This window comes from Narcine bancroftii, chromosome 1, assembly GCF_036971445.1.
Source record: "Narcine bancroftii isolate sNarBan1 chromosome 1, sNarBan1.hap1, whole genome shotgun sequence".
Classification (NCBI taxonomy): domain Eukaryota; kingdom Metazoa; phylum Chordata; class Chondrichthyes; order Torpediniformes; family Narcinidae; genus Narcine; species Narcine bancroftii.
The window spans coordinates 125101818-125124569 of record NC_091469.1 but is presented as its reverse complement, the minus strand read 5'-3'; the positions used below and the strand labels follow the sequence as shown (position 1 = coordinate 125124569).

Genomic DNA, 22752 nt, shown 5'->3' with positions numbered 1-22752 from the left:
ATGGAATTTTGATGGTGGGTTCAGGAGATCTTTTCGAGTCAAAGTACAATCTGACCAGAAAAAGTAGTACAATACCTCATCTTGGTGTATGGTGCCAGACAAATGCTTGGAGTGTTAGTGGGAAAGCATTGTGGAGATGGGAACCATAACTCTGGAAAAGGATAGGAATGGACAGTAAATGAAGGATATTTCCATTTCATAAAGTAAATTGAGAGTGTTACGAGTCCAGAGGACCCCAAAACCCAGCAGCAATAAAAATTCACAAAGACAAATGATTATTTAAACAAAAGTAACTTTTAATTTTCTTTTAACATAAAAACAGGATCAAACTTTAACTTATTACTATTAACTTAACTTCACCTAACTTAACCCCCCCCCCCCCATTCTAAGCACACATGTATGTAATGTGTGTGTAAGTTCAGAAAAGTTATTTGATTCACAGTCCAATCTCACTTGTCACTCCTCCAAGTTCACCAGTATCAGGCAATTCTTATACTGTGCACAGAATTTAACATTTATGAATTTTAACCAAGCTTTTGTGCTTAAATGATTACTGCTCATGAAGGTTCTTGTTGGTTTTGGAGAGAGGTTTGTTGCTCGTTGCGCACACACAAACTGATTCCCACTGATCAGCCAATTCAGTGTCTTGGCGAATAAACTTGCCCCATCGGGGTTTTTCAAATGATAACCTCTTCTGCAGGTCACCACAAAGTTCCTACTGTTTTCCTGATTTCAGGTGAAACACTTCAGCCAGCCATTTACTCTTGTATGGACCACAAAGGTTTTGAATAAGCTGAACTCACAACTCACAACCTGTCTTCAAAATGGGGTTTCAATAAGCTGCCGTCTTGCCTGCTGCAACCTCCAAATGGCACTGCTGAAACTTTCTCTCTCTCTCTCTCTCTCTCTCTCTCTCTCTCTCTCTCTCTCTCTCTCTCTTTCTCTCTCTCTCTCTTTCTCTCTCTCTGTTTGCAAAACCACATGACCTTCTTAGAACAGCAAACTGCAACCAGACAGATTGCAGCACCAGGCCCAAACTATTGCTTTCAAAACAATAATCCATTACTCCACAGCACGTCCAATTAAAACCTACTTGTGAAGTCTCTATAGGCATTTGTCAAAGTTTTTGCAAAGGCACTCGGAGCCTGGACTAACTGAGTTCAGCAAAGCTCTGGCATTTTAAATGAGATCTGTCTTGTGAAGTGTTTGTGTTTGTTTTTGACCTACACTACTCCCACAGTCTATCTCCTTCAAAAATATATCTATATCATCATCTTCATTATGGCCCATCCCTTTGCAAGTGAAGATGAACACGGTGCCTTGTAGCTTTTCTGTCCTCACAGAACTTTTGTTCTGTTTTCCATAGAGCTTTAGACCCCATGTGCCGGGAGCAAGGACTTGGAGGCGAGTGCTTGCCCAGGACAAACGGCTCCCTCTGGGTCCCACGCCACTGGGCCTGGTGGAGTGTGAGGCACGACAGCCTGAGTGACGTGGATTGCCCCGCAGTGGTCTGTTCCAAGACCATGCTCGCTGGCCGTTGTCCTTACGGATCCTTCACCCACTGTGTTTGCTGCTGCAGACCGCTAGGGAAACTGTTTCCCACACTCTGTCACAGCTGCCAGCCCCTGGTGCCAGACTGACATGTGCTATTTGCCCATAGCTGGGGCCCTTTCCAGGTACTTGACGGCTGGGCTAGCCAAGCCCGGGGATTTGAAATCAGAGTTTCCTTCTCCTAGCCTTTGCCTGAAGAGGCAAAGCCTGCCAGGCAGCAGGTGGTTTGAACCCACAGATCCACCCCCAGGAGGAGGGAGCTCCATCCATAACCGAATTCTGGTCCGACTCCTTCCTGCCCTCGTCCCGCTCCCCGGCTCCGAGATGCTCTCCTTCTAGCGGCCTAGATTGCAAGTGCAGCCGCTCGGTGCAATCCAGGAGGAAGAGATGCGAGCAGACATCAACAGCTGGGCTCACCGCTAGGCCCTGAGTAGGCCCGAAGTCTCGGGCCTGAGTAGTTCGTGCTGCCTCTTCTCCCATCTGGACCTCTTTCGATGCTGATAATGTGCTCCTGGATCTGACTCTGCAGCCCCACGTCATCTAGCCAGTCCACCAGGTCATAGATGGTGAAGATGTTGAGGTGCGTGCTCTCGAAGTGCTGGATCTTGGCGTGGATGGCCACCGAGTTGGAGAGTGCCGGGCCCACTAATGCAGCCGAGCTGGAGCCTAAGTGCGACATATCTATATACAATATAAAATATGACATAATCCGTCACAAGAGTAACTACTTGCAGGTAAATCCGCAAACCACAAGTGGGCATTATTCATTTGTGAACTTGCAAGAATTTAGTGCCAATGTCTTCCCATAGGGGTGGAAGTTCGGAACAACAAATCCACAGGACCCTGAATGTTTCAGATATGACAAAAGAAAAGGGTGAGGAGTTAGAAGGGAGGTATGGAGAACTGTAAAGTGTGTGTGTGGAAAGAGGGGAGAGGAGCAAATTGAGAGAAAAGCCCCTGACAGGAATATAGAAGGGGGTATACTTAAAACCTAGAGCCACAAAATATCACTGGCAAACAAGGTTAAGGATGATCCCAAAGCATTTTTTTCCTATAATGGCAAAAGGCTAATAAAGTAAAAGTAAAACCCTCTATGTATGGAGCCAGAAGATGTAGGTGAAAAGTTGAATGAAGACTGCATCTGTATTCAACAGGAAGAAAACCAGTACTTTTGAAAATTTTTGGGAAAGGGATGTTAAATTCTTGGGAAAGTTGTCATTAAAAAGGAGGAGGTATTAGACGTCTTAGCAGGCTTAAAGGTGGAAATTTCCCCAGGGCCTAATGAGATATATCCCAGGCCACTCTTGGAGGCAAGAGATTTTTAAAGCTTTGCTGTCATCAATTTGCCAGATGACTGTAGACAGCAAACATCGTATCTTTATTCAAGGGCAGCAGAGATGAACTTGGTAGCTAAAAGCTCGTGTCCAATATCAGTGATAAGCAAAGTTCTTCAGATCCCAAAGAACTGGATTAATCTACACTTGGACATACAGGGTATTTCCCTGCATGGCATGGTTAGCGTAGCGGTTAACATAGGAAGTAGGAACAGGAGTAGGCCAAAAATGGCCCATCGAGCCTGCTCCGGTTAACACAAGTTTGTTACAGTGCCAGCAACTGGGGTTCAAATCCTGCACTCACTGTCAGGAGTTTGAAGGCTCACCCCGTGTGTGCATGAGTTTCCTCCGGGTACTCCAGTTTCCTCCCACCATTCAAAATGTACTAGGGTTGCAGGTCAATAGGGCCCATGGGCCAAAAGGGCCTGTTACCATTCTGTAAGTCTTTAAAAAAATAACTAAAATATTCAGCATTCTTTCTTCAGGGGAGAACGCTAACAAACCAATTTGACTTTATTTTAAAAAATGAGGATGGTGTAGTTAATGTAGTTTAAATGGAATCCCTCGACAAATTTCCACGTGGGATACTGGTCCAAAACCTTACATTCTATAGAAACAAAATTGGCTAATTGGACTGGTGTTGGAAAGCAGAGTGTAATTGTGGAGAGATATATTTGTGATTGGAGCTGGAATCCTTGGTGTCTGTTACATATTAATAATTTGGATGTGAATGTAGGAGGTATGATTGGAAAGTTTGCAGATAGCACAAATGCTGGTGTTAATAGTGTGGAGGGTTCTCACAGGCTGCAGGATGATATCGATCTTTTGGCAAAGTGGGGAGAGAAATGGCAGTTGGAATTTATACCTGAAAAGGATAATAAGGGTAGGACAAAACAAAATGAATGACAGGGTTCTAAGGAGTATTGAGAAACAGGGGGACCTTCCTATAAATCTCAAGGATTCATGAAGTGTCCGTAAATATAGTGGTAAAGGAGAAGTGAGATTCACGAACCTGGGCATAGAATGTCAGAGGGCAGTTACGGTACAACTGTTTAAAACATTGGTTGGGCCACAGATGGAGGACAGTGTGCTGATCTGGACAGAGCCCTAGGATGTGTTTGCATAAAAGAGGATGTAGATGAGTTTCACCAGCATGTGGCACATCATTTATGAGGAGAGTTTGGATCAACTGAGAGTGAAGGAGGCTGAGGGAAGATCTGATTAAAAATAAATAAAGTTCTGAGGGGTATAGATAGAGGAGGTAAACTTTTCAACAGAACAGAGATTTCTAAAACCAGAGGGCATGGTATTGAGATTAAGGATAGGAGGTAGAATCTGAGGAAGAATTTTTTTCCACCCAGAAGGCAATTGGAATCTGAAATCCACTGGTTAAGAAGTGGTGGGGGCAGAATCTCTCGCATTATTTAAGTATCTATCTATGTGTGCACTTGGATCACAAAAGATGTAGAAAGCTACAAGCCAAATGTGGAAAGTAAGATTAATACGAGTAAATATTCAATGGCTGGCATGGGCAGTTTTCTTCTGTTCCATCTGCTTGAAAGTTTTCTTGTGCCTGTCTCTCAAACCAGAGAATAATAACCAAAGGGTTAAGAATTGTGTAGAAGTTGAACTGAGGTAATGAGAACAGCTGAATTGCCCTGGGCTAAGGGCTGTAACCTCTGCTCAAGCAGATAAATTCCCCACAATGTTTCTGTTCACATAAGTTTACAAAGGCAAGAATAGACCAAGATATGTTAAATTCATAACAACCTGTGTAATGTTTATGGAGAAATTGGTTGGCAGTTTTTTCTTCAAAGATTTAATGATTGGTTCTCCATAATGACTTTGTTACTGCACCATCATGACATTAATTGGTGAACATACCAGGTATTTGGTGATCTAACAAAAGCCCTATAAACTGTTTGCCAGAGCATGACAACCTCTGAAGGCTTATCCTATCTCCTTAACCTTTCTGTTATAACCAATATTATTTTACTGGCAGAGTGGTCTGAAATATATCACGTAATGATGTTACTTAAGTAGAAGTCCTCCTTTTGTGTATTTATCACATATTGATCATCTTTTTTCCCAACTCGGCAGCCCGACATTCTCCAAGATGGTACAAAAAAAAGAATCGTAAGAAACAGGAGCAGGAGTTGGCTCTCTAGCCTGTTGAGCCTGTTCTGCCATTTAATAAGATCATGGCTGATCTGGTTGTGAACTCAGCTCCACCTACCTGACTTTTTTCCCATAACCCTTAATTCCTCTTTTTTTTTGTAAACTTTATTTATAATTTTAAGATACATACAAAAAAACCAAAAACAAACAAAACCACCCACCCGCCCTCCCTCCCCCAACCCCAACTAACACCTCAAGGAGAGCAAAAAAAAATGTATCAATTAATTACATACACTGTATGATGTGTCAAACTTACAATACAAAAAAAAGTTAAGATATTTCCAAACCCCCTTAATTCCTCTATGATGCAAAAACCTATCTAACTGTGCCTTAAATAAATTTAAAGTGTCTGCCTCTTCTATTTCCTTGGGCAGAGAATTCTACCGATTCACTACTCTGAAAAAAGCAGTTCCTCCTAAATCTTCTCCGCCAAATCTTTAGCCTATGTTCCCTAATTCTCGTCTCAACTATCAGTGGAAAGAACTTTCCTGCCTCTATCTTATCTATTCCTTTCATAAGTTTATATATTTTAATAATATCCCCTCTCATTCTTCTGAATTTTAGCAAGCAACTCAATAATCTTCTTGTAAGCTAACCCCCCCTCATTTCTGGATACAACATGACGAATCTTCTCTGTGCTGCCTCCAAGGCCAGTATATCAGTTCTCAAGTTAAGAGACCAGAAATGCAGCCAGTACTCAAGTATGGCTTCAGCATGACCCTGTACAGTTGCAGCAGATCGAACTATTGCACCCTTCATTTGGATGAGAAATTCAGTCATGCTGTGATCAAATTGTTTTGAGTGAATCCCCAAGTAGCAAATTGAGTATCATCACTTGGAGAAAAGGAGGAAGGGATTTTTGTCAAAATCCTTCATAAACCTTCCTCCTTTGGACCTCTCCTCAACCCACTAAATTCTTTCAGCATATTTTTTATATTGGATTCTGGAGCCTGCACTGTCATATATCTTCAAAATTATACATCTGAAACAGGATATTCTGTTCCTCAATGATAATGTCAAGATAAAGATTCAATTTATTATCATATAATAAAACAGTATCATATTACACAAAATTGCTTTTGCTTGCTGCAATAGGCAGACTGATTCGCCACTGGCAGAATTTGCCTGAAGCGCCTCTTACAGTCAGAGAAAGAAAAGCAAAAGAGAGTTCCCCCCAGAGTCGCTGTGTCTATAGATTCACCTCCAGGTCTTCTGCAGCCTCTGCAGCCACACAGAGTCCAGTCCAAACTATTGGCAACCTGAGCTCGGGATCCAAACTTCCAACACGATCAGGAACCCTTTGGCAACCCCTCACATCCCGGTTCCGATTCCTGATATCCCTTCAGCCAGTTTCAAGCCAGTCTCTAGTAGTTTGCAGCCCGGTGCAAGACCTAACAGCAGTATCCAGCAGCTCACAGCCTTCATGGGTTCTTTGCCTTGAGTCGCCAGCAGCCCAGCACATGCGTGGGTCATTCAGCCACAAAGCCCCCTCACTGGTCACCATCCTGTAGGTCATCTCCTCTGCTTCTCCTCATACAGAGGTGATCTCCCCATTTTATGGTGCCCTGCGCCAGACCTTCGCTCCCCTGGAATCTGCAACCCTTGTGGCTGCCGCCGATTATGGGCGCTGCCATCTTGGGCGCAGTCACAGAATTTTAAATAAAACTACCGTCGGCTCCTTTAACGTGCTGTTCAAAGCCTGTTTGGAGCAGTTGACTGAGCGGTTGGACGCTGCAGGAGTGCTGTATCCTCACTCCTTGCTCACCATGCGTCCACCACCAGCAGCAGCGCTTCTGTTCCAGTGGCTCCAACAGCACCGCTGACCACTAAACATGATCAACTTTTACTTGTCTGACTGCAATTACTTTTCATTCAAGGGATGACTGCTTTGCAAGCTGATCCAGCATTTAATAGCCCCAGAGAAGGCTGTGGAGATCTGTCCTCTTGAACTGCTGCAGTCCTTGAGGTTTGGCATATGTGAAGGTCACAAAAGTAGCAACTGTTCTAGTTGACTGATAGGTAAATACAGAGATAGAAAACAAAAGACTTTTAAAATACAGCAGTGGGTTTTTTTTTAAACTAGGGGACTTTTTTTATTAACTATCTTCCTGCTTTAGGAATTCTGAACTTTTAATCCCCTGTTTATGTCGTTAGCATTCTCCAGTTGGCAAGAGTCCTGGAGAGATCTAGGTTTCATTGGTCGAACACATTGTTGTTCTAGAGACCAGGAGCTGTCTGCCATTCTGTCTGTGCACTCTTCCTGTTCTCTGCTGTTTTGCTGCAGGAGCTATTGTTTGCATGTTCTTTCTTAAAATATTTCCCTCCTGTATCCTGATCTGAAACTAGCTTGTATCAGCTTCATATATTTTTGTAGTTTTCACTCAAGAATTCTTGTGTTCTATGTTTAAGTTGCACCTCTTTTCACAATCCAGCTAATCAGTAAATTGACAATACTTATTTTAAATTTAGGCATACAGCACGGTAACATTCCCTTTTGGGCCATGAGCCTGTGTCGCCCAATTACATCCAATTGACCTACAACCCACAGTACATTTTGAACGGTGGGAGGACATCGGAGCACCCGGAAGAAATCCATGCAGACATGGGACAAACATGCAGACAGCGCGAGATTTGAACCCCATCACTGCGCTCACCATGGAACTAACTGTACCACCCACAAATGAACATATCCAGGAAGCTTCATTATACTGTGACACAAAAGAGTTGAGCAGCTTCATGCATACCACAGAGCATTTACTCACCCACACAGGGATAAGTATAAGAACAGAGAAGGCAAAAAACATCATCAAAATACAGTCTGTTTCATTGTACCTTCTCAAAGGACTCGCCATCCTTCCTATGGTGCAACAAAGACAATACCCCAGCTCAGATCAAACTTTGATAAAGGTTTAGTGCAATTTCCTTCCTCTGTTAATAATATCAAGAATTCCATCTTTTATTTTCAACCAACCTTCTAAACTTATCCTGCTATTGTCAAATACTTGTGCGTGCACACAGCTGGCCTCATCTCATTTTCCCCACCAAAATGTATTAGTTCATAATTAAATTTTATTTGTAAATTGCTACCCAGTGTATCATTAAAGAACTGAAAGCAAATATACTGTATATTTTGGCATATAAGTTGAGTCTTAAAAGCCTCAAAAATCACTCAAAAAATGGGGGTCAACTTAAACGGCAGATATACTTTTGAGTCAAATTAACCAAAAAAAACAGATTGATGTCAATTCGGCATATAAGTTGATGCTGGAAGCACCTCTCCACTGCTCAGCCGCTCCCCTCCTCACCGTTGGGCACTGCCATAACCACTCCTACCTGGGCCCCTGACGTCACCGTCGCCGCTCCTGCCTGGTAGATTGAGGTTCCTGCTCCCACCGGGAGCACGATATCGCAGGAATTTTTTTTACTCATTAAATTAAAGCTTTGTTACTTTTGATTGAGGTGTTTTAAAAATTTTGGGTTGTTCCTGGGAGGCCCAGACAGGCCTAAAAATGGGAGTCGACTTATATGCCAGATATACCATAAAACCATTAAATTGAGGCTAAAAACATGGGGGGGGGGGTCGATTTATCTGGCAGTCAACTTGTATGCCAAGATATACGTACAGTACATGGTCTCACCTAGCCATTCTTATCCTTTTTGGTTATGGCCCTCTTCCCTGTGAAGCAGTCGATTAATTGGTTTCTTCTGCACTCCTACCGACTACATTACAAATATTTTATGATTTCAGTCTGTTTCCACCCCTCCCCCCATTTTAAATGGTTGTGGCCCCCAGGGGGTCATATGGCCCCTGTTGGGTTGGCTGGCAACATCTCTTTCAGAGCAAGTATCTCTTTCAGAGCAAGTATCTCTTTCAGAGCAAGTGCCTCTTTAATGTGCTTTTTACACTCAACATTGTTGTTACTGCTGACAATCAATGACTATCCACTGTCTGCTATTATTTAAATGTAATATCAGGTGATGGGTGGGGGGGTGGAGAAGGGGGAATACATGATATCAGGTGGATATAGGAGAGAGAATGGTAAGAGAAATGAGTGGAAATGGTCCTGATGAGATTTTTCTGAGACAATGAGCAAAGACTTTTATAATGTTACATTATAAAAAAACTTTGGAGCAATTTTTACTTTTGTATTCCATTTAATATTTACAGATAGGTTTTTCATTTGAGTTAACTATTCCCTCTGTTTTTCAACACCACGACTCTCTGCCATCATCCCACTCAATCTCCCCTTGTCTTTGAGCTAGCTAATCCCGTACCAATTATAAAATTTGATCCAGAGTACAGGAACACAATCCTTTATCCAGAACCCTTGGGGGACAGTGTGTTCTGAATTTTGGATTTTTCCGGCTTTCAGAACAAAAGCTAGCTCCCCCAGATTTTTGGAGCTTTCCGATTTTAGATGTCTGGATAAAGAATTGTATGCCTTTACTAGATTAACAATTCAGACGGACAAACTCGCATTTTAAATTCCCAACTTGATTCTTGTACATTTAAATTCAGTTAAATATATGTTCTGGAATTCATCATCATTTTTGACTTTTTTTTACAATTCTTTGGCTTGGCTTCGCAGACGAAGATTTATGGAGAGGTATGTTCATGTCTGCTGCAGGCTCGTTGGTGACTGACAAGTCTGATGCGGGACAGGCAGGCACGGTTGCAGCGGTTGCAAGGGAAAATTGGTTGGTTGGGGTTGGGTGTTGGGTTTTTCCTCCTTTGTCTTTTGTCAATGAGGTGGACTCTGCGGTCTTCTTCAAAGGAGGTTGCTGCCCGCTGAGCTGTGAGGCGCCAAGATGCACAGTTGGAGGCGATATCAGCCCACTGGTGGTGGTCAATGTGGCAGGCAACAAGAGATTTCTTTAAGCAGTCCTTGTACCTCTTCTTTGGTGCACCTCTGTCTCGGTGGCCAGTGGAGAGCTCGCCATATAACACGATCTTGGGAAGGCGATGGTCCTCCATTCTGGAGACATGACCCACCCAGTGCAGTTGGGTCTTCAGCAGCATGGATTTGATGCTTGCGGACTCTGCCAGCTCGAGTACTTTGATGTTGGTGATGAAGTCATTCCAATGAATGTTGAGGATGGAGCGGAGACAGCGCTGATGGAAGCGTTCTAGGAGCTGTAGGTGATGCCGGTAGAGGACCCATGATTCGGAGCCGAACAGGAGCGTGGATATGACAAGGGCTCTGAACACGCTGATCTTTGTGTGTTTCTTCAGGTGGTTGTTTTTCCAGATTCTTTTGTGTAGTCTTCCAAAGGCACTATTTGCCTTGGCGAGTCTGTTGTCTATCTCTTTGTCGATCCTTGCATCCGATGAAATGGTGCAGCCGAGGTAGGTAAACTGGTTGACCGTTTTGAGTTCTGTGTGCCCGATGGAGATGTGGGGGGGCTGGTAGTCATGGTGGGGAGCTGGCTGATGGAAGACCTCAGTTTTCTTCAGGCTGACTTCCAGGCCAAACATTTTGGCAGTTTCCGCAGAACAGGACGTCAAGCGCTGAAGAGCTGGCTCTGAATGGGCAACTAAAGCGGCATCGTCTGTAAAGAGTAGTTCACAGACAAGTTGCTCTTGTGTCTTGGTGTGAGCTTGCAGGCGCCTCAGATTGAAGAGACTGCCATCCTTGCGGTACCGGATGTAAACAGCGTCTTCATTGTTGAGGTCTTTCATGGGTTGTTTCAGCATCATGCTGAAGAAGATAGTAAAGAGGGTTGGTGTGAGGACGCAGCCTTGCTTCACGCCGTTGTCAATGGAGAAGGGTTCGGAGAGCTCATTGCTGTATTTGACCCGACCTTGTTGGTTTTCGTGCAGTTGGATAACCATGTTGAGGAACTTGGGGGGGGCATCCGAGGTGCTCTAGTATTTGCCAAAGCCCTTTCCTGCTCACGGTGTCAAAGGCTTTAGTGAGGTCAACAAAGGTGATGTAGAGTCCTTTGTTTTGTTCTCTGCATTTTTCTTGGAGCTGTCTGAGGGCAAAGACCATGTCAGTAGTTCCTCTGTTTGCGCGAGGTCCTGTTGCTGCTGCCGCCGGAGGCCCAAGGTCCTGCTGCCGCCCGGGGGGCCCGAGATCCTGTTGCTGCTGCCGCCGGAGGCCTGAGGACCCGCTGCCACCCGGGGGGCCCGAGGTCCTGCCTGAGTCCGCCTGAGGTAACGGCCGCATCGCGGGGAGAGACAGCCAGCCGAGACCGGACCTGCCCGCACCGAACACAGGCCGCCGTCACCAGGCAAACCCCGACAGCCCGACCGTTGGCAGCCAAGTCCCGGGCCAGGAGCGGTCAATGAGAAGTTTAGTGTATTTCAGAGTTTAATACACATCTCAAAAACCAATAGTCTAAACACTAACAACTGTGAACCCCATTGCAGAGTTCTCTCCAGTCTTAAAAAAAATTTCTACTAGAACTTTTCTTTCTGATCCTCAACCAATGATGCATCCCCTTTACTCAGCCGCGGCAGGAGTAAATGCACACAGGCCGATTCCAGGGCGCACCACTCCATAACTGTGGACAGCGGTCGTAGATCTCCAGAAATGGTTCGACCTAAAATGGGAGGCAGGCCTCTTCAGCCCGGTTAAGCAACCTGCATAGAAGGTCACTCCGATTTTTTTACAATTAAGTTGTCATGAAATGCTCTGTTCTTGTCATCTCCTGCCTGTTCTGTCTATATATGACTTCACATGTTGTCAAATTATAACCGACTTATTAAATGGATCAATTAACCACTCAGCTAAAATGAACTTCTTTATTTAGCAAAGGAAGAATAAAACTGGGTGAACAAATGGTATTGACTGAAGCACTGTATTTGGATAAGGTACAGCCCAATCATTTTTGGTGAATCCTTCATGCTTTCGGAGACTGCTGTCTAAATTGGGACAACTCTCCCAGAAATTAGTTGAGCGACAGTCTAACTTCAGAGTAACTTCCACCACGACCTCAAATTCATTTGGTCCATCTCTACCAACACTCTTCCTTTCCTCAATCTCTCTGTCTCCATCTCAGGAGACAAACTCTTGACAGAGATCTTCTACAAACCCACCAACTCCCACAGCTACCTCGACTACACCTCTTCCCACCCTGTCCCCTGTAAGGATTCCATTCCAATTTCTGAATTCCTCTGTCTCATCGCATCTGCATCCAGAATGAGAACTTCCATGCCAGTCATCAGAGATGTCCTCCTTCTTCAAACAACATTAGCTTTCCCTCTACTACCATCAATTCAATCCTCACCAGCATATCCTCCATTACCCGCACATCTGCCCTGGCCTCCCCTGCACCAACGCGTAACAAGAACAGGATTCCTTGGCCTCACCTACCATCCCTCCAGCCTCCACATCCAACACATCCTCCTCTGCCATTTCCGCCACCTATTATGTGATCCCACCTCTAGACACATATTCCTCTCTCCTCCCCTCTCAGGCTTCCACAGGGACTGCTCCCTCTGTTACTTCATTGTCCACTCCTCCCTCCCCTCTCATCGTCCCTTTGGTCCATACCCCTGTGACAGCAAGAGATGCTCCACTTGGACCAAGACTACTTAGCTCACCACCATTTTGGGCCCCAAATAGTTCTTCCAAGTTAAGCAACATTTCACTTGTGAATCTTCAGGGGTCATCTACTGCATCTGGTGCTCCCGTTGTGGTCTCCTCTACATCAGAGAGACTGGGCGCAGACTGGGAGATCACTTTGTTGATCTCTCAGTGGCCACCCACTTCAATTTCCCAACCCATTCCTTTGCTGACATGACTATTTAGTCTCATGCACTGCCAGACTGAGACCACCCACAAATTGGAGGAACAATATCTCACCTTCTGACTGGGCACCCTCCAACCAGATGACATTAATATTGACCTCTGGCTTTCATTATCAGCCATCATTATCAGGAATGTATTCTGTTCATAAGCAGGATGCAGCTAACAGAATTACCCGCATGACCACATTCTCTCCAGGCTCCATGAATCTTGTGACTTCATGTCAAAGACAGGTAAAAAAATCTATTGAATTTCACATAACTGATCATTAATTCAGTTGAAAGAATGACTCAGAGTAGTACATGCAGAGGACATTCTCTGGGTAGACAACTTCAGTGTCCATCAGTTGTGGCTCATTAGTACCCCTGAGCTCTGAAGGCTATAGCTACCAGACTATTTTGTGGTATGTGAGAAGCTCAACACTTGATATCTCTGTCCATGATAAAATTGGTAGGGAACATAACTGGATATTTAAGTGGAGATACTGAGGAATTCTCCCTTCGTATTTTGTGCTCTGCCATCATAGTGTATGGAATAAATTCAGAGCCATTGGGCATCTCAAAACTGGACATGTGAGAGGCTTTGTGATCCATTATATTTTACTGCAAATTCTGACCTTCCTTTATTCTCCCCTAAAACTCAAATTGTAGTGTAGAAAAGCATGGCAACCATATCCTCTTGGCTTGACTTTTCCAACCCTGACTTGACTGGCCGTGGAAGTCAACCAAAACCCTGGGATTGTTGGCATACATTGTCTCCCAGTTGAGCAAAGCTTCACATTTAAAGTCCTTGTTTTCAAATCCTGGTATGGCTTGGCATCAACATTCTCTTGATTTCCATCTTCATAACATTCAGATATCTGTTCTCCCATTCTGGATATTTGTCTTAATTGTCCAGTGTACTATAATCTGCCAAGTCTTAGAATCAGAGCCATGCAGCAAAAATGGTGCTTAATCCCAAGCCAACTCTTTTGTCAATCTATTTGCCTACACTGTGTGCATATACTTCTATGCCTTGCCTCAGCAAGTGACCATCTAAATGCCTACAATCTGATCTGTGGATAATTTGAGTCAAATTTTGTTATGCAAAAGAACCAGAGGATCCTTATGACTTTTAAAGTTGCATTGTATTTGTATATACTTTACATTCCATAGGAATCAAATTCGTGTGGAGATGGAAAGCAGAGTGTAATTGTGGAGGGATATATGTGTGATTAGAGCTGGGATCCTTGCTCTCCGGTACATATTAATAATTTGGATGTAAAGGTAGGAGGTACGATTGATAAGTTTGCAGAAAGCACAAATGTTGTTGGTGTTAATAGGCTGCAGGATGATACTGATCTTTTGGCAAAGGGGGCAGAACAATGGCAGATAGAATTTATACCTGAAAAGGGTAAAGTGATGTGCTTTGAATAAGGGTATGAGCAAATCAAAGTGAATGATAGGGATCTAAGGAGTATTGAGGAAAAGAGGGACCTTGGTATAAATCTTAGGGATGCGTGAAGTGTCTGTAAATATAGTGGTAAAGGAGAAGTGAGATTCACGAACCTGGACATAGAATGTCAGAGGGCAGTTACGATACAACTGTTTAAAACATTGGTTGGGCCACAGTTGGAGGACAGTGTGCTGATCTGGACAGAACCCTAGGATGTGTTTGCATTAAAGAGGATGTAGATGAGTTTCACCAGCATGTGGCACATCAGTTATGAGGAGAGTTTGGATCAACTGAGAGTGAAGAAGGCTGAGGTAAGTAAGATCTGATTAAAAATATATCAAGTTCTGAGGGGTATTGATAGAGGAGGTAAACTTTTCAACAGAACAGAGATTTCTAAAACCAGAGGACATAGTATTGAGGTTAAGGATAGGACGGAGAATCTGAGGAAGAATTTTTTTCCACCCAGAAGGCAATTGGAATCTGAAATCCACTGGTTAAAGAGTAGTGGAGGAAGAATCCCTTGTATTATTTCAGTATCTGTCTATATGTCCACTTGAATTGCAAAGATCTAGAAGGCTACAAGCCAAATGTGGAAAGTAAGATTAATACGAGTAAATATTCGATGGCTGGCATGGGCAGTTTTTTTTTGTTCCATCTGCTTGAAAGTTTTCTTGTGCCTGTCTCTCAAACCAGAGAATAATAACCAAAGGGTTAAGAATTGTGTAGAAGTTGGAGTGGGTGAACTGAGGTAATGTGAACAGCTGAATTGCCCTGGGCTAAGGGCTGTAACCTCTGCTCAAGCAGATAAATTCTCCACAATGTTTCTGTTCACATAAGTTTACAAAGGCAAGAATAGACCAAGATATGTTAAATTCATAACAACCTGTGTAATGTTTACGGAGAAATTGGTTGGCAGTTTTTTCTTCAAAGATTTAATGTCTTGATGGAATTAAAATACAATGAAATAAATTCCATTGTTGCTCCATATTGACTTTGTTACTGCACCATCGTGACATTAATTGGTGAACATACCAGGTATTTGGTGATCTAACAAAAGCCTTATAAACTGTTTGCCAGAGCATGACAACCTCCAAAGGCTTATCCTATCTCCTTAACCTTTCTGTTATAACCATTATTATTTTACTGGCAGAGTGGTCTGAAATATATCACGTAATGATGTTACTTAAGTAGAAGTCCTCCTTTTGTGTATTTATCACATATTGTTGCATCTTTTTTCCCCAAATCGGCAGCCCGACATTCTCCAAGATGGTACAAAAAAAAGAATCGTAAGAAACAGGAGCAGGAGTTGGCTCTCTAGCCCGTCGAGCCTGTTCTGCCATTTAATAAGATCATGGCTGATTTGGTCATGAACTCAGCTCCACCTACCTGCCTTTTTCCCCATAACCCTATGATGCAAAAGCCTATCTAACAGTGTCTTAAGTATATTTTAAGAGTCTGCCTCTACTATGTCCTTGGGCAGAGAATTCCACTGATTCTCTATTCACTGGGAAAAGCATTTCCTCTTTTCCTAAATCTCCCCCCCCCACCCCCCCCGCACCTCCAAATCTTCAGGCTATGTTGCCTAATTTTAGTCTCAACTATCAGTGGAAAGAACTTTCTTGCCTCTATCTTATCTATTCCTTTCATAAGTTTATATATTTTAATAATATCCCCTTTCATTCTTCTGAATTCCAGCAAGTATAGTTACGGGCAACTTAATATCTCTTCATGAGCTAAATCCCTCATCTCTGGATACAATTTGTAGAACCTCTGCACTGCCTCTAAGGCTAGTATATCCTTTTTGAAGTCAACTGACCAGAACTGCACCCAGTACTCAAGCCAAATGAAGTTTATTGTCATCTGATAGCACAAGAACGACCTGATGAAACAACATTTTCCGGACCTCGGTGCAAAGCACACACACACAACCGGATTTTACACACGTACAGACAAACATTACACTTGCAGGACATATTCATATATACAAATATAAAAATAAATATTATTTCCTGAATATGAGAGTCTCGGATGGTGAGTGTGAACATTTCCTTTGGTTGGTCAGCGTTCTCACTGCCCGTAGGGAGAAGCTATTACTCAGTCTGATGGTGCTGGCTCTGATACTCCTGTATCTCCAGGTACTGCCTCAGCAACAGATCAAACTATTACACCCTTCATTTGGATGAGAAACTTAATCGTGCTGTGATCACTCGTTCTGAGTGGATTCCCAAGTACTGTAGCAAGTTGAAACCATCACTTGGGGAAAAGAAGATGGGGATTTTTGGTCAAAATTCTTCACAAACCTTCCTCCTTCGCACCTCCTCTCGACCCACTAAGTTTCTTCAGAAGATTGTTTTTCACTCTGGATTCTGGGCCCCGCACTGTCTTTTACTTTCAAGATTATACATCTGACACAGGATATTCTCTTCCTCAATGATAATGTGATTTAGTTATTTCTGATACACTGACGACATGTTACTTGTCTGACTGCAATTTTTTTTCCATTCATGGGATGTGGGCATATACAATGCCATTTTCAACCGTTGACTGGGAATCTTCTGTTCTCTTTTTTCTTTGTAATATCTTCTCATTGATTCTCTCTCTTTGCAAATTGCTGTTCATTTTAGACCACTTTCTTTAAAACGATTACTGACACATCTTAGGTTTCATTGAGGTATTGCAAAGAAAATGATGTAATGAAAGGCTATAGGAATGTTGAAGACAGGGGAAAAGAACACAAAATCCAAGATCAGATTGCACAGTTTAATGCTGAGTAATGCAAATTGAATTTTAGCTTCAAATATTTTGCTCCCACCGAAAGTTAATAATATTCAGCTTCAACTGTCTTCCTGGGTCGTCCATCCCAAAACATAGTGTGTGATCCATTCATTCTCTTCCTTTTTTTCTGAGCAGTGATCTAAGACCTTCGCTTTACAGTTATTTGTGGGACTGTGGAAGTCAGCCTGCACCGCTGAAATGAAATCAGACTGCAAAAGAACACACAGCAAAAATATCTCTTCAAAAGCATACAGATTTTATTGTAAATGATCAATTCATATACGGGAAGTGAGGATGACTAGTAAGGAGATGTCTTAAGCAGATGTCTTTCTGAAGTCTCAGCTCTCATTTCAAAAATACAGAGGTGTGATTCTATATTTATACAATTTCTAATGAGTAAGGGTAAAATCACCCTCATTCTTAATATTACATCAATTATATATATATAAAAAAATTAGTTTCCTCGCTCCGAATCCTGGCTTTTTGGATTTTATCTTTCACAAACAATATAGAATGTGTTATGGTCTAGCATTGCCTCTAAAAATACAAAATTAATGATGTTTATTCTAGCTTTATCTCAACCTTTAATTGTGCTTATGCAAGCCATCTTCTTATCTGTCCTTGTAAAATGCATTGGGTGCCATTTTTCACAGCATGTTTACATGGTCATCCGTGTAGCTGTCTAATTGGTTTCAGCCATCTTATGACTCACTAAAGGTTTGTCAGCCATCTTGTCTGTCTCTAAATTTTAAAAACAGCAGGTTTGGCATTGAGATACAAGTCAAAAGCAGCGAAATATAAGTGAGATATAAAATTCTTCTACAGGACTAAGTGACTTCTTAGTTTTTCAGTTCGCAATAACTTTTTAAGCATCTTGAACTGTACATTCTCAAATGTAAGAAGTAAAACATGAAAATCTGCAGACTCCGTGGTTGAAGTAAAAACACACAATGCAAGAGATGTCAAGTAGTGTCCTTTATATACCAAAGGTAAAAATGCATAACTGATGTTTCGGGCTTCATCGGTTATGTATTTTTTTTACCTTTGCTATGTAAAGGAAACTACTTAACCTGCTGAGTTTCTCCAGCTTTGTGTATTTTTATTCTCAAATGTAATCTTGAAAAAAAATACAATTAATGTTCTGCTCTATTCATTTAAAATGCTTCAACACATTAGACCAAAACACTTTGCTTTCAAATATTAAGTGCTAATTAATAGATTTGTTCAAATCTTGGACCATGTGTTTCTGTCGAATGTACGTGCAGCCTGCATTTACATTACCTGTATTAACCACATGCCTATAGTAAAATGCTCGTTGCGAAGGGGTGCTGGTTTAATGCGTCGCAGATTCCAGTGTTATTGTCTGAGTAACAACACAATCTCCAGCATAATGGTGAAGCCTGTAAAGCCTGTAAAGGTATGAAGTCCATTCTACAGACTTGCTGGCTATCAATGCTGAGGTTTTTATTCAACTTGTTGAACTTTTTTTTAAATTACGTACATTTTTTATTCATTTAAGGAATGTGGGCTTCTAAGGTTAAACCAGCATTTAATTGCCAATAAAGAATTTATGGAGGAACTCAGCAGATCAGTCAACATCGATGGATAGAAATAGTCTTACAACATTTCAGGTCTGAACATTTTATTGAGACTAGGAGGGAACATAAAGGAGAAAAAAGCTCATGGAGGGATCCAGATGTGATGAAAGTATTGGACAGAAGGAGTGATATGTAGGGAGACATTGAAGAGACGGGTAGAGTGAGAAACCATGAAGGAATTTGGAAAGGAGAAAGAGAGGAAAATAATAATGTCAAGAGTAGGAAAAGAAGAGATAGAAACAGTGAAATCGGATAGGAGTTACCAAAAATTAGAAAAATCATTGCTTCTGTCATTGGATTTAAGGCAGTCCAGGAGAAATATGATGTGTTGTTTCTTGAGTTTACGTTTCACCTCGCTCTGACAATGGATGAGGCCAAGGACAAGCATGTCATTGTAGGACTGGTTGGAGGAGTTGAAATGGTTGGCCACAGGAAGATCAAGTTGAGACCCACAAACAGAGTGTAGGTGTTCAGCAAAGTGGTCACCCAATGTGTATTTGGTCTCATTGGTGTAGAGGAGGCCATACCAAGTACACTGAATGGAGTAGATTAGGTTGGATGATATGCATGTAAAGCTCTCCCTCACCTGGACGATCTGTTTGTGGCCCTGGATGGAGAGGAGGAACAAGTTTTATACTTCCTGTGGTTACAACGGGTAGTTCCAAAAGAGGTGGAAGGTTGGATGGGGAGGGAAGAGCAGACTAGGGAGTCTCGTAGCAACTTATCTCTGTGAAAATATGAGGAACACATCCTCAAATGGCAGTGAAAGAAGTGTATTTCCATATTTTAAGGCAGATATAAATTGATTCTTGGTTAACTAAAGGGGTGTAAGTTTACTACTCCTTCCATTTTAGGACATCTGAGGTGTTCTCCTCCTTCAGAAAATGTGGCTTTTTGTCCTCTGCCATTAATTTAACCCTCACTTGTGTCTTCTCTATTTGTCACACATCTACCGTGTCCCCTTCCCCCACCCCCTCCCTCTGACGTGATCAGGGCAGGCTTTCTCTTGTCTTCACCTACAACCTCACCGGCCTTCGCATCCAATATATTATTCTCAGCAGTTGCTGCCCCCATAACAGAATCCCATCGCCAGTCTCATCTTCCCCTCTCATTCCCTCTCCATTTTCCATAGGGATAACTTCCTCTGATTCCCTCTTCCACTAATCCCTTCCCACTGATCGTCCTTTCCTTCCCCCTTTGATCGCAAGAAGTGTTGCACTTACACTTCTTCCTTTACCACTATTTGGGGCCCCAAACATTCCTTTTCAGTGAAGCAACACTTCACTTGTGAATCTGTAAGGGTTATTTCTACATCTGGTGCTCCCATTATGATCTCCTCGATATCAGAGAGACTGGATGCTGACAGACAGAACGTTCCATTGAGTACCTTCACTCAATGCACACTGACGTGTCCGTCCATAGCCTCATGTACTACCAAACCGAGGCTACCTGCAAATTGGAGGAACAGCACTTTGTATTCTATCTCGTCAGTCTTCAACCAAATGACATCAATATCGATTTTCGAATTTTTGTTAGCCTCCTCCCCCCAGTCTATTTCACCCTCTTTTCTTCCTTCCCCTTTCAGAGAGCAACCCTTCTTAGTCCTTCTTCCCCATCACTTCTCAGCTTCTTTCTCTTCTACCCTCCAACCTATTTCCATCTATTACCTATTGTCACCTCCATGGCCTGTACTTCTTCCCCTTCCCCATTTATCCCTCCTCTTCTCTTTTCCTACCTCCTCCATAACCATTTTATTCAGGTGACTACCTGTTTTACCTGCCCTGCCCCCTGCTCTACTTGCTTTACATTTATGAATATTGCTTGGTATGACAACAACACGATTTACAAATCTGCTGACGATACCACGGTAGTCGGCTACATAAAAGGGGCGATGAGTCAGCGTACAGGAAGAATATTGAAAACTTGGCCGAACAGTATTCTAAGGAGCTGATTATTAACTTTGGAAAAGGAAAGCCAGAGATGTACGATCCAGTGATCACTGGGGGAATCAGAGGTGAAGAGGATGAAGAGATTTAAATTTCTAGGAGTCACTATCTTGGACCCAACATACTAATGTCATCGTGAAAAAAGTACATCAGTGCCTCGACTTCCTCAGGAGTTTGCAGAGGTTCAGTATGACATTGAAAACCTTGGCAAACTTCTACACATGTGTAATGTGCCAGTCTACTGACTGGCTGCATCACCGCCTGGTATGGGAGCACCAATGCCTTTGAGTGGAAAGCCCTGCAAGAGACTTTGCTCATTATTTACTACTGAATATTTATTTTTCCTGTATTACGCCCTGTTTTGGACACATTTCTTTCTGAGTTCACATTTCTCTCTTTTGTGACTTCTTGAGCACATTGAACAGTTACCAATAAGTAGAAATTCTGCCTGGTCCTCATGCACTCTAATAACAAATATGAACTTTTTCCAGATTCCTGTCGAGGGGCTCAGGTCTGGAATATTGACTGCCTTTTATTTCCCATGGATGCTGTGTGACCTTCTGAGTTTCGAATATTGCAGAAGTTTCTTTCTTTCTTTGGCTTGGCTTCGCGGATGAAGATTTATGGAGGGGGTAAATGTCCACGTCAGCTGCAGGCTCGTTTGTGGCTGACAAGTCCGATGCGGGACAGGCAGACACGGTTGCAGGGGAAAATTGGTTGGTTGGGGTTGGGTGTTGGGTTTTTCCTCCTTTGCCTTTTGTCAGTGAGGTGGGCTCTGCGGTCTTCTTCAAAGGAGGTTGCTGCCCGCCAAACTGTGAGGCGCCAAGATGCACGCTTTGAGGCGACATCAGCCCACTGGCGGTGGTCAATGTGGCAGTCACCAAGAGATTTCTTTAGGCAGACCTTGTACCTTTTCTTTGGTGCACCTCTGTCACGGTGGCCAGTGGAGAGCTCGCCATATAACAAGATCGTGCAGAAGTTTACTGCTGATGGAAACACAGCTTTGAAGTTACAATCAAATCAGCTGTGATCTAAAGGGGCTTGGTGTCTGCCTACTCCTTGATTGCATGGTTCCATTTCCCCTTCTCAGACCTACTCTACAATACAGGGTTGTTTGCACATTGTGCATAGTAGAATATTGTTGCCTGGGAGCCTTCTTTTAAACAAGCATTTCTCTCCCCTCTCCTGTGCAGTATCTCCTTTGGAAATTACAATTTCCTGTTATAAATTTGCAATTTTAAATGAAAACCAGCAACTTCACATTTTGATGTTAGACTCCCAGCTGCTTAGAACACCATTTGCTCCTCTTATTGTTTTTGTTGGGTACTGAATTAACATCAGCATTACATCAACAACAGTGCTTCACCTTGTCGCTGATGTGTTCAAGGTGTAAAGTATCAATGGAGGATAATCACTATACCAAAGGTCATGTTTTCATCAATCTGTGCATAAAGGGCCTTAATTACACTTCAGTGAAGGTAATTTATATCTTGAGGCTTTTTATCCAGTTCACCATCCCTGTGCAATGATTTTAATTTATAAAATAGATGCTTACTTGTGTTAATCATTATGAAAGAATTTGCTGATAATTAATAACAGACCTGAAGCATGGTGGTGATGAACCTTGGGTTTCGAGCTGGTAGTAAAAGGAGTGTTTAGTAATTAGCACACCTGAATTGTGCTTCCTTTTGTCAAGGAAGCTTAAAGAAGTTCTTAAGTTCTGAAGAAACATTTTTCTTCATGTTGTTCTCATTTTTATTTTGAACTTTGTCCAAGAAAATTAGTCCAAACTATGTACCAAAAATACCCTGGTGAGTTATTTATTCTTGTAAAATGGCTCTGCATCAAAGTATTGGTTTTTTTTTGTGAAATAGGTGTGTTGTCCACTGTGCAGCTCAATTAAAAATTGGATGTTTTGCATAATTTGGTAATTACAAAAAAAAATCCAATTAACAATTAGCATCAGCTGTTAGTCCACTTCGAGTTAAGTTTTGTTTTTATTCCAAGTAGGAAAAGGTGAGCATAAATATGGCTACACTATTTCCATGATCTTTGACACCAATGTGTTGAATACATTTTCATAAAACATTTCTCATGCAGTACCCATTAACTACCACTACATGTCCTGAGCAAGTTATGAAGATGTACATACTGCAGAAGTGCCAATTCACAGTGCAAACTT

The 22752-nt window shown here is 42.4% G+C and overlaps 1 protein-coding gene across 1 annotated transcript in view; it reads left to right on the top strand.

Annotated features, from left to right (window-relative positions):
* Positions 1-22752, top strand: part of arsb (arylsulfatase B) — a 122423-nt gene that overhangs the window by 44132 nt on the left and 55539 nt on the right. The gene's annotated exons all lie outside the window — the stretch shown is intronic.